Source organism: Hylobates moloch, unplaced genomic scaffold (assembly GCF_009828535.3).
Source record: "Hylobates moloch isolate HMO894 unplaced genomic scaffold, HMol_V3 SCAFFOLD_4, whole genome shotgun sequence".
Lineage (NCBI taxonomy): Eukaryota > Metazoa > Chordata > Mammalia > Primates > Hylobatidae > Hylobates > Hylobates moloch.
The window spans coordinates 125,093,132-125,111,609 of NW_026652279.1; the positions used below are offsets into that span (position 1 = coordinate 125,093,132).

The window sequence follows — 18,478 nt, forward strand, 5'->3', positions numbered from 1 at the left end:
ATTTGAAGAATGTAATACAGAACATAATGACTCATATAAATGAAATAGCCTGATAATCTTGTCAGATGAACTGTAACACCTTGTGGGACTATTAGAAACTATGTTAACTTGGATCTCTTCTTATTTACATAATGAGTTTTAATTTATGTCATGTAAATTTCCCACACTGAGTTAGACTGAGGTCAACTCTGGATAGTCTCACTGTTCCAACAGAAGCCTCATGAGATCTAGAGTTCCAAATTTGTCTACAGAGTACTCTGTGAACACACACACACATAGGTGCATGCACACATACACAACCACACATAAACATACCATGAAGAAACAGAAGCAACTACAGCTAGATAGGACCAAAAAAAAGCAAAGAAAAAACCTCAAAGAGCACAAAACTACAACAACACAGAACCTCATTATAAACAATAAAACCATTCACAAATAGAACAATCAGAAACAACGAAAGGTTAAAGAAACAATATTGTCTATGAGAGATAGCTACAAATAGGCTCAGGCATACATTAAAATGATTACTAAGCCTAATGTTCTTCCACTGATTCTTCTTAGCCAGAGTAGCTGGGGACAGGAATGAGATAAAGGGAGTAATATTTTTCTATATTCAAACCTTATCATAGGCTTGTGATTGAAGCTGGGTGACAAGGGTGTGTTTCTCTGCAGGATTTCTAAGATACACTGTTATCTCTTTGGGCTTGTGTATTGTAGCATTGTAAAGATGAACACTATATAGCCTATGATCCTATGATCAAATTTCTGCACTTCAAAATAAGTACTGCCCCCATTACTAATTGACATTTTCAAGTGTAAATTCTACAGAATAATGCATTCACATCCTTAAATAATGAGATTCAATTCACTATTTTAAAGCATATCTTTTTTTCAAGGGTAAATGCATAGCGCTGTACTTTTCTGGAAACAAAGAAGCAAAAAAGGGAACGTTGATTTTACAAAAGTTAATTTCAAATACGAAAATAATTTACTTTTTATGTTATTGTTAACATGATGTGTTCATTAAGTGAGACATAAAATTATTAAAATTTATCTAGCAATGTCCTTTTAGGCAGCATTAATAGAAAAAAATTCTTTCACAGGAATGAAATATATTTATTAACTCACTCAAAAATATTCCTTGAATGGATGCTATGTTCCAGGCCTTTTTCCATGTTCCAAGAATATAACAGTGAACAATACAGACACATTTCCTGACCTCACAAATCCTCCGATCTTCTGATCTTTGAGTAGATTTATTTTTAATAACTTCTGAAGATAGAATTATTCTTCATGGTGTCATTATAATTTAATCCCTACATTCCCAACAAAATCCTTACATCAGTACTATAATTGACAATTACAGATACTAACCTTTAAAAATAAAACCTTACTCAACATATTTTCAATTCACTAACAACTTATAACTACAATTTAAAATTGTAACAGATCTAATTTTAAAACAATCTTCATGTGGTCTCTATAAAAGTTTCTGACATGCTATGGTTCACATTACAACATCAAAAAAAAAAAGATATTCTCATTTTGAAGTTAAGAAAAAAAAGTTCTGTTATATCAAAACTGAATTAAAAGTTAAGAACAAGGTCATGCACAGCTGTTTTGATTGTAATTGCATTACTTTTTTTTAATTTAAAATACAATTGTTAGGACTAATCATCCTTTATTGTTATTTACTACATAGTTCTGTAAAAGTAGTGTTTTATTATATTTTTGGTAGTTGATTTTTCTTTCCTCTAGCAACTTTATTTAAATTTCCTGTACATATTTAAGTTTGTGCCCCCTGTTTTATAGCATCACAATGGAAGTGCTACTCTGTTGGAGTGAGGAAATTCTATTTGGAGTATGGGACAAGGTACTCATTTCCCACGGTAGTAAGACAACGGTTTCTTAAATATACAAGTCTTGTTGAATAGGAGGGGAGAAATGTGGTTCAACAGACGTATAAACCACGGGTATTTATAATCAGGGTGTAGTTACCAAAAAGTCTGATCCTAAGGTGTGGCAGACCAAGTGCCAGGCAGAGACTCTTGGGAAGCATCAAGGACCACCCAGTTCGCTAACTCAAGGAGCCCATTGCATTTACAATCAAGAAACACAATTTATGCTCGTATGATTTTGGCCTACCTGATTCTTCATAGCCACTCAAAAGTCTTATACTTATCCCATAATGATCTGTGGTGTTATTCACAACAAACAAACCAATGTTCCTTATCATTTCTCCAAACTCTCATCTATTTTGAAGCTCATGACAACAGTTTATGACACACATTGCCCCTTTTTGCCACAGCTACTTACACATCTCCAGATCTGTAATTTTGTCTCCCTCATTCTCTGAAAGTTTAGTAATTCAGCTTACTATCTTTCTCTCCCAAAGTATCCCTGCAAATTTTCAGTAAATTTCCTATCCATATACACTATGCTTTCAATATCCATTTACACACGCAGTTCCTTTAGGAATTCTCCTTCAATGGACTTCTGGTCCCTGTTAGTTCAGCCATCTGAACTTTGAAAATTACCAGTAACAGCTAACCCCTCTTCCTCACTTATTACTAGGTTCATCCCATCTTCCAATCAATCCATTGATACTACTGTATTTTCACTGTTCACCATGTCTTTCCTACCTATCTGACTTACATCTTATGACCACTCATTATAATCTCTTTCCTTTGTTCATAAAGCCTCAATACCATTATCAACACCCCTGGTTTATTTTCCTGAAAAAAGGTTTACTGTTTTCACTGGTTTTTCACCAGTGAAAAGTTCTAAGGTGACTTAGAACTCACCTGTTCTAAGTCATCATCGAATAAGTGAACTTAAAGGAGAAAACCTCACAACAATGTTGAATGATCTCATTTTCATATCCTGACCACTGAATTCAAGGGATTCCTTAAGGCTGTAGGGTGATACCACTCTATCTCCTTATTTACTCTCAATTTACTCTCCCATTATTCTGCATAACTGTTCCAATTATTCCCCACTCTATGGAACTAGAGCATTTTTTTTTCCAGATACATATTCATGGCTATTATTTCACTGACAAAGTAGAAAGTATATGAAGAAAATGCCTGCATGGACCCATCATCGTCTATCAACCTTCGTACACTCCTATCCTCTTCCCACAACAAATAAGCTATATGCTCCTATGTAAGTCTCAGCTCTACACTTGTGCAACAGATCCCATTACCTCTTGTTTGCAAAGTGAATTACTCCGGCAACTTCCCTATCATGTTCCTGTATGATCAATGTTTTCCTTATTATTTGGACATTTTCATTTGCATAGAAACATCGCAGTTTCTACTGGCTTAGAAACAAAGCAAGAAAAAAAATAAAAGTCCATAGACTCTGCCTCTTCCTCTAATGCCTAACTTGACTATTCTATTCAACAAAACTCATTGAAAGTGTAACTGTACTTACCGTTTGAACTCTTTCTCTTCCCATCCTCTCTCCAACAAACTTCAATCAGACTTTGCGTCCTCTACTCTGAAGAAATATCACATGCTGTTGTCATCTCTGCTCACCTGAATCCAGTGGTTAATTATCAGTTCACGTTTAAGTTGACTTAACAGTATCTTTTCACACCCTGTTATCATTCTATAACTTTTAGAACATTAATTTCCTCAGACCACAACTACATTCTACCTTGGCTTAATTTTTTTTTTTGCAAGTTTAAACTAATAATTTATTTGTGGGAAAAAAAGCTAGTTTTGATGAGAGAAAGTTCAGTCCTTTCCTTGTAAATACAAAGAAACTCAACAGGAACTTTAAAGGTAGTAGGACAGAAAATGCAAGAGTAACTCTTATAATCCTTTTCAATTAAACAGACAAATCAAGTTGAAGACAAGTGTTAAAATACTATTCGGCCTGAATATGTATCAGCCTATACATCCTGTTGTTCAATTGTCTTTTGATTTAAAAAAAAAAAAAGCAAACCAACAAACTTGTAAGAGGTATCGCCCCATTTAGAGTGATGAAAATAACTTAGTTCCCCTCCCCAAAGATATTTTTTATCCTCTAAAAATGCTATATAATATCTTACACAAATTAACCAATGTTTTTACAAAAGTAATGCAGTTTTGGACTGATGATATTACGTTGTATTTGTGGTAACGTACTAGGCACAAGATATATATAACAATTAGTCATTTTCAGTCTAATCAGTTTCTAAGGATATCATTTAATTCTTGGTAATATATAATAACTGGTATGATTTTGGTACTTAAATCATAAATTGTGGAGAACAAGAAGCAATGTATTATAGTTACAGGGCTTATATCTAACAAACAGTTGCACTGTTGAACAAAGCTCTTCTATGAACTTACTGAATGTGTTTTGCCGTTGGTCCCTTGTTGTAGAGCCTTGATTTGATTCTTCCGTCTTCATGCTTTCTCCAACTGCAGTCTTTAACATTTCTTCATCTTTGTCATCATCATTTAGGTCTTTTCAAATTAATTCTCTAGCTAGTTTGATATTGAGTCCTTCACTGTAGTGAAGCTTCCTTTTCATTTCAAATTGTTGCCTTTTTTCTCGTTCTTCAGATGAGAGGTCACTAGCCTCCTCTCCACTGCTTTCTTGTTCCTAAACCCGATACTTTGGGTTCAAGCCTTCAGCAGCAGCTAATTTCTTAGCTAAGGTATCTGGTGCCACGGCTTCAGTGGTTTCTGTATCACTACACGCATCTTCACCATCACCCATCTTACGACAGTAAGGAGTGCTTGGTTTATCTATTTTCATTAAACCATAGTCTTTGTCTGCTGGATGGTATGTCGCCAGAATGTTCATTTCTTCCCACTTCTGGGATTTTTTGCTCAGCTCCTCCTCGACACTCCCGCTGGGCTGTTCAGCTAAGGCCACCATAGAGGAAGCTGTAGAGATCTTGTTTTTCAGGACCCCCTTGACTGGCCAGTGCGAGGCAGTCCAGACCGCCATTTTCGGGCGCTCCTGCTGTTGGCTCAGGGTCGCTGCCTGGCTTGGAGTCCGGAAGAGAAGAGTTGGGCACTGGCAGAGACCGTTCAGGGAGCCGGGGAGCCCGCTCAGGGCTAAAGCGGCCGCATCTGCTGTCTCAGAAACGGCTACCTGAGTGGTTGTCACGAAACAACGACCCCGGCGCCAGAGCCAACGCGGAAGGAGTGGCGGCTGCTGACGTGCCCTTAGTCCCCGGCACTTCAGCCGCTGCTAGCGGGGAGACGCCAGCAAGAGCTCCAGCTGGGGAGCGACGCTAAGCCTAGCGGGACCACCCTCTCGCGATATCTTACCTTGGTTTAAATTCTATCACATTGGCAGCTGTTTCTCACTCCCCTTTGCTTATTCTTTCTCATTTTATGGATCTGGAATCTCTTGTGGGTCTAAGAACTGAGACTTCCAACCACTTCTCTACTATTTCTGCACCCAGTTGCTAAGTTATTTCATGAAGTCCAATGCCTGGAAAATTAGTCTGTATGTTTGATGACTCTGTTATATCACTTTATTCCGAGTTCTGCTTTTGTTTTTGGCACATCATAAGTCCTTTTAAAATAGTTTGAATAAATATGGAGATGAGTGAGACCTAAAATATCAGGTAACTTTATACAAGGAGCCATTGAGATGGTTATTAGCAGAACCAGTGCCAGTCATTGGACTTTTGATCTTATTTTGAGTCCAAATTAGGAATTCCTTCTTTCATCATGAATTTAAAATGCATTATTTTTATCTTAAAAATGTGCCTGCCAGATGATTGATGCCTTTATACTTGAATATCAGTCATTAAACATTTCATTTACAGTCAAAATAGTACTCAGCACTATTAAATCTCGTTAATTTCGAGAATGGATTGAATGACTTGCAGTGTCATGATATCTAGCAATTTGGACGTTATAAGAAATACAGTTGACAGAGACAAATAGATGATAAGTAACATAATATTCTTTACACAAATTTTTAAAACAAATTACAGCTTTTATTTTTATCTTGGACTAAGATATAACTGGTATCAAGTCAGGAATAGTGTGATCTTGGGAAATTCATTTATAACCTCACATTCCTCCCTTGTAAAATGAAAAAAAAAATAATAACTTTCTCAGTGAGTTGTAAGGAGTAAACAAAATAGAATAGTGTCTGGCAAAAAAGAAGCTCTTTACAAATTAATAATAATTATGTAATCACTTAATTCAAATTGACATCAAATTAGAAGTATATTTATTAAATAAATTTGTGATGTCAAGATACACTAATATATCTAAGAGATTTAAAACTGAATCATAGTTGACTTCTTTTCAGTGTTCATTCCTTTTGTAACAAGTGTGTGATACTTATTTTAATATTTTTGTTATTATTTTACTTGAACCATAAAATCACCACATGCCTTCAGAATGCAGCATTCCTAGATTCATTCCTGATTCACAGAACTGGCTATGGGAAGAAAACAATAATAATACATTTTAAGCTTATTATTTTATATGTTCTCCAAATCAATCAGTTTCTAGACTACCTCTCTTGGCCTACTACTATAGCATATTTTTTGCAAATGTCAGGGCGTATCTACAGCTTCTGTAATCATAAAAACTAATTTTCAGTCTTGGCACTAAAACTGTTTGCATATATTCAAAAGAATATTTGACTTTTGACCTTCTATTCATTTCCCTAACATTTTTCAAATTTATCCTTATTGATTCAATTCATTCTCTGTGAAATGTACTTTTTTCATGCCTGCAATATTTTTTCTGTTTGACACAAATGTTTAAGTTAATATAAAATTTAGGTTAAGTACATCAAATACTAAGAATTCTAGTTCAATATATGGTGGACTTTAGAGAATTACTTATGTTAGAAAATACACTTTGTCAGTGAATACTTACTTAGAAAAGCATTGTGTCCTGCTCGAGTGTTGCTTAAATAGAATTTATACAGTAATAGGTCACCTTGAAAAAATATGCCAGATGGTGAAGGAACTGAGAAATAGGTTGAGCTAATGAAAAATGCATTGATGATGCTAGGACATTTGTCTGAATTTATAGAGCAAATTGTTGGGGGAGGCACAAGTAAGAAGGAGGCTTAATATTCAAAAGGTATTTTTTTATTAGTATCAGCAGAACAAAGAACTATGTCTTCTCCCAATATCTTAAACTAAGAAAGTAGACTAGTGACACAGGAATTTTCGGTGCCCCTTTGCCAGCTGGTGACTTCTGAGGCTGGTGATGCCCCTACCCAAGATTGCCCTTGGATTGCTACAGGAGGTATCCCACCCACTTGGTTCAGTGGGCTGCCTTTGGCTTGTGCTCCAGGCTGGATCGCGCGCTCACGGTGGGATCCCACGCTCAGCCTGCAGCTCAGCCGGGCATGCAGCAACCTGCTTCCACCTTGGGCACCTGCATCTGGATGAGGGGAATGCAGTGGCTCCCAACAAACTCGGAGACACCAGCAACTCCAGTATTATTATTAAGGGAGTATTATTCCCACCCTCTGCAGCTCAGTGTACAGGGGTGTGTTAACATCTTTTTCAGTCATGTTGCCCAACTCTGGCCTGTGGTTCCTGGGCTGACCCAGCCCCACTGCTACTTTCTGTTGTCTAGGGCAGCCGCCGGACACTGGTGGAGGACTGTGGGCTACGGTGCTTCAGCCTTTTTCATACCCACGTTTGGCAGGTCCCAAGTTCTTGTCCCACTTCTAAGAAGAATGAAGTTACTCTGACAACTGAAGGGTGAGCAGGGTGGAGACTTTTATTGAGTGACAACAGCACAGTTTTTAGCAGAGAGGGGACCCAAAGAGGGCAGCCCCCTACCCAAAGTCGAGTAGCCTGTGAGGTGCCTGAGTCCAGCTGAGTCCTTGGTTTTTATGGTTTCAGAATGGAGGAAGTGCATGCTGATTGGTCCATGAGCAAGAGGAAGTGGTGCTGAGTTGGTCCATGGGTGAGTGTGGAAAAAGCACCATCTGACTGGCTGAAAGGCATCAAGGAAGTTCTCACTCTGGGTTGCAGACTCTATTTGGAACTGGAAGCCCAGCCCCCAGGCTTTAGGCTATCCTTGACTTGATGGTTGGGCCCCACCAAGGACCTGCCCTGCCTAGAAACCTGTCTGCCTCCCGCCACCATCAATAGCATCTTTTATTAATGTAAGTTCACAAATACTACATCTTAAATTGTAACCATTTAGGGTAGCATTGAATAATTATATACTATAAGAGGAAATATTTTAAGAGAGAATTAGTGACCATAGTTATAAAGTTATAAGTTGAGCTATTATCTATTCTATTATCTATTTATTTTTGGATAGCAGGGTGTCTTTATAGTTGCTGAAATTTTAATTCCAGTTTAATACAATAAACTCAAAAAACTGTTTAGTTAAAATGTATATTCCATCAACTTAATTGAGTTTTTATGTCTCCTCATGCAAGGAGCAAGAGGTTGGTAGACAGTTTAATTCAAATGAGAGTTCAGAAATTAGAAACTTGGCAAAATTGCCAAATAGCTTGCACCAGGCACTCTTTTAAAGTAAGCATTAAAAAATATCAACTCATCAAGCTGTGTCAACACTTTTATTCTCCTCATTTATTCTGCAAGGCAATTGAAAATCCGTGAGATTTGTAAGGTATTGACCAATATGTTTGCATCCGCTATGTTTTAATGAAATCCTTTTTTCCCTATTATATAAGTGCTCCCAAAACAAACTCATTATATTCTACATAAAAAATATAATATTTTAATTACAGAAACTTCTTTTAACTTTCCTTAATAGTCTTAAAGTATTTATTCCATAACTCTATGTACAATTATATATGTGAATACATTTATGTTTTAAAGTCTCAGTCATTTTTGTGTTTTATGAGAAAACGAATTGTTTTCAAACTGAGTTTGAATCTTCATTAAAAATAAAATCTAATGAGTTATGTAGTGAAATTCATTTTAATGTCACTTATATATAAGTAGAATTAAAGAATTAAGACAATATTTCCCATGGTTTCAAAAACTGTCCTTCTCTGCACTATTATTGACATAGTCAGTGAATAAATTATCTAATTTACCATGTTCTCACACAGAAGTGATTGTTTCACCTTTTTTAAACCATGGTCTTCTAGAAAATGGGGAAATGCCAGCATGCTAAAATCAGCAATCTCTATGATGCCACAGGCATAAGCAGAAAAAAAGTCATGTTTCCCTAAGTTAATTTCTGAATAACATAAAAATGTGTGGAATTGGGAGAGCATAAGATAGAGAGGCAAAAGAGGATTAGAAAAGTTACAGAAAATCCTTGAAGAAGTGACAAGGAGAACAGAGACAGGTCAAAGTAGATTTATTTTTGTCAGTATTCACTTATAAGTTGTGATGGGCTTCTAAGCTTACACTTCTAATATGTCCCTTCTTTCCTCATAAAGTGATGAAGCATGGTTTTATTCGACTATCATTAGTTTGGAGAAAAAGTGATTTGAGAAATTATCTCTTTTACATAATGATGATATTTTATGGATAATTAATGTTCATAACATTAGATTTTTAAGAAAGCAAATAAAACGATGCTAACAGCTGTTCTGATCCACATTTTAATATAACAGTTTTCACAGATAGTTTGTGATTTTGCTTTTAGAATATCCAGGAAAGTGGATATGTTGTGTTTATATGTGAAATGACATACAATTACTTTAAGATTTTGGAGAATATGATAAATAAAGACTTAAAGAGTCTCATTTTCCAGCTTCTAATGTTCCCTTGAAGAGAATGCCTAAGGTAAAAGCAATGTTAGTTTTTCACCTCATTTCACTGATGAAATGGTAATTCACAGAAGTGCCTCTGTAAGTTGAGAAAGTATATCCAGGTATATACATTTGAATGCATGCAAGCATTTGGTTTTTGCTTCAAGCTGCATTTTTCCTTTATATCAGAAAACCTTTGAGACACAAGTGGTTAAATGAAGAACAATTAGAAGCAAGGTAAGATTGAATAAGCATAACCTAAGTACAGAATGATGCCTCAACACTTTCTGTTAATGAATATTTATGTCCTCTTACTGCTTGTACAAACATGTATTTCTGTGCATATTCAGTTAGCTTTAATACTTTAAATAAATTTTTAAAAGGCTTAATTTTAATACCTAACTTTTTCTTAAAATATATCTTTATTCAAATTATTTATTCCATTGTACACATCATAACCTTTTACTTTAGATTCTGGATGGTTCCATAATGTTTGGTTAAGAATTTGTTTCTCTAAATGCTGAATAGTTCATGCATTTAATGAGAAATATATAATCTTGTATTTCTCTAAACTTGCAAATTCACTTATACTTCACGTAAGAATGCACCATCAATTTATTTATTTTTAAGAGAAACTGAAAAGAATGATTAAGATAGTATTATTTGAATTTACATTTCATTTTTAGAGCATAAAATGAAGTAATGATTCTCATATCTTCATAATATATATTATAATCCTCAAAGGTCTCTAATATACAAAGTAAATTTTTCACCTTCCTTCTTTGTTTGCTTCTTTACCCTATTATTATTCTTGCTTTGTGCCATTTTGTTTCTGCCATCTTATTCACAAAAATAAAAATATTTTTAAACATGTCATATTAATGTACTTTGAAGTGTATTATATATTGTAAGTAACCTCTGTGCAGATTAATGCTCTTATCTTATTTGAAGTTTGTTTATTAAAAAATATGATTAGATTTTCTAGATATTTTCCAGTTTACTTTTCTTTAAAGTGTTTGCATTAATCACTGTGATTACTGTATTTTTTTTTAATTTACTTTTTGTTCTTCCTCCTATAATATGGTCATTCTCCCTTTCCTTCAGCCAACTGGAATACTTAGTTAATTTATTCTTTTCCTAAATGGACATTTAATTATTCACTTTATAATTGTGAAAAAGTTTTATCTATATCCTGTGATATTTTATGTCATGGAAAGTTTTATTTTATAAAATTTATTTGGTTGTTTGCATTTTTATTTTTTGTGGAACTTTTAAGCAAATTCTAAGGAATCTAGAAGAGCTAAGTCAATCTTGAAAAAGAGCAGAGATGGAGATTATGCCCTACAATATATCAAGGCTTCCTATTATGCAATAATTAAAACAGTGTAGTGTTAAACAAAAATAGGATGTATACTAATGGAACAAAAGCAAGTCCAGAAAGAGACTCACCTCTATAGGCTCATGATCTCTCTCTCTCACTCACTCTCTGTCTCTCTCTCTCTCTCTCTAAATATATATATATGAAAAAGTATAGCTTATTTTTTAATAAGTCATGCTGAAGAAATTTGATATTCATATTGGATTTAAAAACACCTTGAACTTTAGCCTCAATCCATAACAAAAGTCATGATTTCCTAATAATTCAAGAGAATTCAGTAATTCTCTTTGCCTGTGTGTGTGTCTGTGTGTGTGTGTGTGTGTGTGTGTGTGTGTGTGTGTATACACACATGCACAGGGGCCAAGACTTGACTGGGTACTGCAAAAAAGAGTACAATCAAGTTGCCTGATAGCTAAACATATTCCAACTTGCCCATTAATCTTTGGAGTCTTTCAAATTAAACAACAATAAGACACCAATCCTTGCCTATCATAATGTTTAATTGTGCTAAGTGAACATTATTCCCTCCATGTATTTAATAATCTTTATAGAACACATAGCACAATATTGCTTTTTCTCATTAGAGAATCACAGTGCGTGTTTCCTGAAGTAGAACAATATTCTAAGTAAGATTTAATCTCAGTTCATAACTGACTGAAATTCAAGGGTAATTTATAGTTTTAAAATATCCCCAGGTGAAAGAAATATTGTATTCCTTTTTTTTTTTCCTGAGCAAAATAAATCTGTCCCGCTCCCCTTACTCTCTCCAGAGTTAATCTTTGTTTATGAAGATTGCCCGTTGAAAGCATTTGAGCATCCTGAGTGTCCTGAAGTTTATACACTTCAGGGAAATGGGAAGAACTTCCTGTTGTTGCCATGGCTGACATGCACCTTTCCTGGGCCGACTTGGCACCTTTCCTGTGCCCACATGGCCCCTTCAAAGTTCAATAGTAAACTCCCCTAGAATGATCTTTTCTCCCAAAGGCAACATTCAGCCAACAAGGCCTTTGCTTAGAATCCCAGGGCAGAAGTGCTACATGTTCATTTTCAGCCTCTGCAAAAACATATATATGCAAATTATTTGGGATTATTCATGCAAACAGCATTCAAGTACCTAATGGTCTCAATTTAGGATTTCCAGCACTATTTCTAATGTGGTACTACACCTGTCTCCCACATCAAAGCACCAGAATTTCAATTTGCCCCGCCTCTGAGATAATCCACTTTAATCTATTTCACTCCCTATTGCCCCTAGAAGCCAATATTAGATAAAATTTAACATTTCATTCATTCTGGGATAAAGATAGCATGAAATCACACTCTGGTGTTGCACATGATGTTTGTAAAAAAGAAAAAATCAATAAAAGTATTCCTTTTTCTCTGGTAACGTATTCTCTATTACCAAAATTGTGAATGTGTGGGGAGGAATCCATTCACTAGGGGAAGGGAATCAACAAAGCTCTATTTATCTTAATAATTCCCATGCTCCAGAAACAAGAATAAAGTAAATTCCACCAGAGTAATTCAGGAATCTTTACACAGGATAATATTTTCCTTACCTAAAATGCATTTACAGGCATTTATTTCTTAACATCTCTTTTTTCAGCCATATTAATTTTCACACTGAAATCTGTGATGCTTTATACTTATTGATGGCAATTAGAAAAAAGAAGAAAAAGGAAGTTGGTAGTAAAATGAGAAGTAAAGGAAAAGGAAGATCGATGGGCACATTTTCGCAGCAGTACTTGGAATGGGTAAATGATGCAGATGAATAAATAAACTCAAAGCTACAGGCCAATATCTATAAGAAAAAAAAGTTGAAACAAAAGGAGGAGGTTATGTCAGACTATTTTTTTGCTGTGATGGAATCAAAAGTAGAAAGGTAGAACTAAATATATATTTAGCAGAAAAAGAATGTGCTTACTTTACTAAATAAAAATTATCTTGGTGACAATCAGGTTTAAAAAATATAAAGTAAAAATTTTAAGAAATTGAAATTCTAGATAAAAGTCAGATAATTACACTAGAAAATAAAAATTTGAATAAATATTTTTTGAAAAATAGAAAAACTCAGGTTAAGTTTCATAAAAGTACCATCTGAATACTCTAGAAAGAAAAAATCCTGACAAAATTTTTAGAAAATAAGGATTGGTAAGTGAAAATTAACTGTCTAGGGGCTTTTATAAGTAATTTAAATGTCTATGATTGCTTGACTTGATGTCCATGTTATCAAACATTTCAATGATCAAGAATCAACGATTACGACACTGAGCTATCAAAACTGGTAAAGTTGTTACGGAGCTTAGAGAGGTACATGTAAATAGGTGACTAATAAATATATCTTCTGAATAAATGAAATATAATAAATATGGAAATAGATTTCTGGTATATTAAAGAAAGTTTACATTTATAGATATAATTTAGAAATGATGTGACTAGAGTTGATAATTGAAATACTAGATTGACTAGCACTTTCTGGGAAAAAGCATTAAAAATAACATTGACAGTGACCAAAGCTGCTCTTTGAGAATATTCAACAGAAAGTGCTCAATTGAATAATTTTACTCATTAAATTGCTATGGTATATCAGATATGCTTAATTCAAATCTCTTTCAGGAGTGGATGGACGGCTTAGATTTTCCTTCCACTACAGTACCACAGAGAGTAATAATCAAATGATGGTTGTAAATGCTAGTTGATTGATTACTAAGCAACTTATAAGCCTTTTTTCCCCTTTAATAATGTTCTATACTTAACCAGGTTGGATCAGTGATGAAATGTTCAAGGCCTGAAATTTCTACTATTAAGTGTCATTCTTTGTGATAAGATATTATTTAATCAGAAGGACCATGTCCAGAAGAAAATTTGTTTCCTGGGAAAGGGAGCATATCAGCCTATTACGATACATTCATGGATAAGAATGACCAATCATGAACTCTGGGTATTCCTACTTTGATGCTACAGAGATTGCAATTACATTTGCACTGATATATTTTCAGCCTAAAATAATACATTAAGCTTTTGATAAATGCCCTAAGAAATGATGATGTTGGCTCCGAAAAAGATTTCTACTATCAAGGGGAATAAAGGAGTTTAAAACTGGAAGCACACCCTGGTATTAAAACCAGGAAAACAGTGGACCATAAGAGATAGACATCTACTTTTTAAATTGTATTTTTCTGGGAAAAACAAAAAGATTTTTCTCATTAATAGATTTCTTTCACTGAATATAAACATAAGCTTAGATCTTGATGTAATTAAAGAATATATTCTTTTTTATTCTTTTTTCTTGATGCTAATCTAATTAAAGCTATTCATCAGATACCTCATAATTTAGCAAACAATTGTTTTCAAAAATTAGAACAAAGCTGTCAGCAACTGTTCAACATTGATGAACTCCTGAAACACTTTCTTGCTTTGGTTCATCAAAACAGACAGTACATTTTAGTCAAACACCCTGATGATATACACATTTTAAATATCTAGTTTTTATATATTCTTTAATTGTGGAATTGTTGGAAAATTCTCAAATGTTCATTTGCCTCCTCTTATTAAAAATGGGCACCTATCACTTCTGTTTTGAATTTTAAATAATGCATTTAAACATTTCCTTACTGTTAATGTTAAAAATAACCCTTGCTTTTTGATGTAGATACACTGAATTTTTCCTCATTTGCTGCATTAATTTGATAATAATGTGAAATGGTCTTAAGTTATTCTGCAAATCTAAGGCTACACAAACACACACACACACACACACACACACGCGTGCACACACACACACAATAAAAATTAAACAGAAGTAGAAAATAGTTACTAAACAGCCAAGCTTTGATATATGTAAGCTGCTACTTTGTTTTGTAGGTTTTCAAAACTTAAGCAGATATATTCTTTTCCCAGTTCTTCTGATTTATTTTTACTCAAATCCTGAACATTACATTAATCTTCTTTATGTTTGACATTGCTTAATATCAGTGAGTACTTATTCCAAAATAAAGCTCTATCTGATTCCATTTCTTCTTACGACTTAGTACACATTGTTTATGGTGGCTCTTGCCTGAAATAATGAGATGGAAGTTGATCTCTCTTCTTTCTCTCTCTCTCTCCTTTCTCTCTCTCTCTCACACACACGCAGACACATGTGTGCATACACACAAACACACACACTCTCTCACACTCATAGGATCAATATTTATGGAGTGTTCACTGAGTCCCAGGCATGTTCTTAACCATTAGTAATACAGCAGTACACAAGACCAAGTTCTTAGCCTCTTAGCCTTTTGGGAATTAGATACTGGCATCTGAGTCTACTTGAAAAAGTTGGTTTTTACTGACTACCATGTAAAGTATGTTCATTCATGGCTTGTGAGTAATATATTGGGGTATTAGAAAGTTAATATTTATATAGTTAAACTAAATATAACATTTAGTTAAAATATGAAAAACATGGATCGTCTTTACATAGTTAAACCTACTAGTTTTCTAGCAGTGCCAGTGAAATAAAACAATAAATTATAATTTGAATGGTATTTAATCCACAAAACTCTATCTTCACTTTTTAAAAAATCATTCATATGATAAAAAAGAAAGATACTAACAATACTACTGCATGGTTAGTGAGTAATTCTCAATAAAATAGAGAATAAAATGGCCAACTACAAACTTATAAATTAAGCTTATAAGACATTCATTATAAGCAACAAATTTAATAATAACTTGTATCATTTCCTGTGAAAAAATAAAGTTTAAACAAGAGGTGTACATAAACGTGATAAAATATTTGAACAATGAATATCATTTCATTTGTCATAGGTTTATATGTAGCTATCAGTTTTTTTTTCTGCCCATGATAAAACTGTGGGAAAGATAGAATAACTCTTACAAGACTAGTATTAACACTTCCATTTTTAAGATAAGGAAATGGGTTCAGAAAATACACATAAACATGGAAGAAAAATTAATAAATTATAAGAATATGATGTAAACCTAAGACTGTCATCACCTTCTAATAGTTCTTAATTTTTCCTACTTAATCCTTTATGATATTATGTTCAAACTGTGGGCTCTAGATAAAATATGAATATTGTTTTAAATAAATATCTACTACTTACTGTCTGTGCTTTGTCCAGTGCTAAATAAAACCATAATTCAGTTTCCTTATCTCTAAAATTTGAATAATAATGGTAACCTATCTTATAGCTATTATGGAAATTATTTGAAATAGTATACAATGTCTGTTATGTCAACTGTTTTTTAGCACAGACTCTATTGATCTTAATTTCACTTCTCTTTTAAATCTTCTCTTTCCAGGATATGTATGTATGCAGTGTGTGTGCTCTTTTTGATAGAATTACCAATAACCAGCCCTTACATTTTGGCAACACATTAAGCACACACAACAAATAATGCCCATTTGTACTTTTCCCACTCTTATACTTTTGTAATATTAAAAATTGGTGACATAGAGCATGCAGTCAAAACCCGCAGAACAATTATATAATTCTAATATCATGCATATCACTTCCATTGTTAGTAAAACTAACAATGTTAGCTCCACTTCAATTAAGCCGAAACTATCTCCACAGCCTTTTCCATGTGCTGCAGAAGCAATACCTTGTTGATATCATCAAATATTCCTGAAAGTCATTGCAATGGTAGCATAACTCTAACTTTAGTTTAGCACAGTAACACATCACATTTCTTCTTTGCTGTTTTTATTTTTCTTAGTGAAGTGAAATTTCTTTATTCTTCTTTCGGCTTTTATTTAATTTCATTTTCTCTCTTAAGTGCTGTTTATTCATACATACTAACTATTCCTTGTCTAAAATTCTTGGAACCAGAAGTGTGTAAGATTTTGAATTGTTTGGGATTTTGAAATATTTGCATACACATAATGAGATGTCTTGAGGTTGAGACACAAATATAAACACAAAATTTATTTTTCATAAGCACTTTACCAAGATAGTCTGAAGCTAACATTACATAATATTTTTAACAATTTCGTGCATAAAATAAAGTTCTTGTACAGTGAACCAACAGAAACCAAAAGTGCTACTATCTCAGCCACCCACGTGAACAGTCTGTGGGGATTTTTTTTTTTGGCAACACCATCATTCCTAACTCTGAATTTATAACTACTGATAAGCATTTTCTTATATTTTTTTCACACATAAGTACTTACCCATAATAAATATGACATAATATTAATACAGTGAAAAAATAATATGTTTAGGGTAACTAATCAGCACACTAGCTTCACCAGAATACCTTTAACAGCTGTTAAACAACAGCAACAAAAAATAAGAGCAGGCTTTCAGTCTCCACCTAAGAAGCTGTGTTTTGATTAAAAGGTTACTGTAGACAGTATTTTATCTTTTGTAGGTGAGAAAAAAACACTAGAAACAGTTGCCAACCAGGAAGTGGATCCTCTAGGGATTAGGAGACATTCAGCTGGATGGCTTTTTTAAATGCTTCCTCCAGAATCATCTGTCTCATTAACAGCGCTCTTTGTCTTATAATTCACTTTCTGATTTTATGAACTGAGAATATTTCTGTTTCTGTTATGAATGCACACTGCTTTAGCCCTTCAATAAGCTCATCACACATTTTCACCATGTTGTCATGGGCTCTTTTTCTGCAATGTATGAATCATCTTCATGATCACTATTTTCATGATCACATTGATTCAGAACCATTTTGGCTATTTGATCATCAGTCAAATGAAAAAACTGAATTCTCATTATCACCGTTAAAAACTTGCTAAATTCCACTTCTTCTGGCTTACTGAGGGACTCTGAAGGTATTTTTTTTTTGCATACGTAAGGAGATCAGATATTGTATGCTTGAACAATATTCAGAAATGTTTTATAATTTTTCTTAATTAATACATTTCATCATATTATACTTATTCCAAACATAGTGGTTTCTCATTCAACATTATACTTTTAAGATTTATTCACATCGATGCATTTGGGTCCAGCATAATCAAGTGCTGTTTAATATTCTATGAAATAAATGTTGAGTAAGTTAAGGATACTTTCAGTTTGACTTAATGGAAATTCCCGACAACCTTCCATTTAAATTTAGGGTTTGTTTTCTCAAATAATAAAGATTTGGATAGAGAGTCAGTCACTAAATAATGTTATCGTAAGCCAGGCTCACTTCTTTCCATCAGCAATCCTCACAGTCATTCTTAGACCTGTAGCCTCATAACTGAAAGGTAGTTGCTTCAATTCACCACATTATGCCCTCACTATTAAGCAAGAACTAGGCTGGTCTCCTATGTACAGCCCCTCAACACACACACACACACACACACACACACACACACGTCTTTATAGAAAGAAAAATAACTTCCTCATAAACCTCACAGGAGATCTCTCTTCAAATATTACTAACCAAGATATAATTTATATGGACCAG

At 33.9% G+C, this 18,478-nt stretch overlaps 1 pseudogene; it reads right to left on the reverse strand.

Annotated features, from left to right (window-relative positions):
- Positions 1 to 5,148, reverse strand: part of LOC116466436 (protein phosphatase inhibitor 2-like) — a 57,551-nt pseudogene extending 52,403 nt beyond the window's left edge.
- Between the last annotated feature and the right edge of the window lie 13,330 nt (positions 5,149 to 18,478).